Below are 417 nucleotides of genomic sequence, written 5' to 3'. Positions count from 1 at the left end.
TACCTAAAACCGAAACTTTAGAGGCCTTTAAGAAAGAACTACTACTAAATCAGGCTACCCGAATCTTTACAGATACATCTAAAGTAAAAGGACAGCTCGGAGCAGCTACAGTAATCCTCGGAAGAGAGTAAAGTATCCATAGATAAGCACAGAAAGGAATCGGCTCTAGTAAGTTCTATAGCATTACAGCGGCCGAGCTAATTGCTATTAACACCGGCATAGAACTAGCGGTAGAGCAAAACCTCGAAGACGATAACCTAAATCTAACGTCCTACACAATCTATAGCGATTCTAAGGCAGCCCTACAAGCACTAGCGAACCTACGCAAGCGGCGATCAGGCTAAGGAATAGTCCGATCTATCATAGAAACAGCCCGGTACATCAGAGACAACTATCAGATTAGTTTCTCTCTTCAAT

This window comes from Aplosporella prunicola, assembly GCF_010093885.1.
Source record: "Aplosporella prunicola CBS 121167 unplaced genomic scaffold K452scaffold_57, whole genome shotgun sequence".
NCBI classification, from domain to species: domain Eukaryota; kingdom Fungi; phylum Ascomycota; class Dothideomycetes; order Botryosphaeriales; family Aplosporellaceae; genus Aplosporella; species Aplosporella prunicola.
This window is presented reverse-complemented; position numbering follows the sequence as displayed.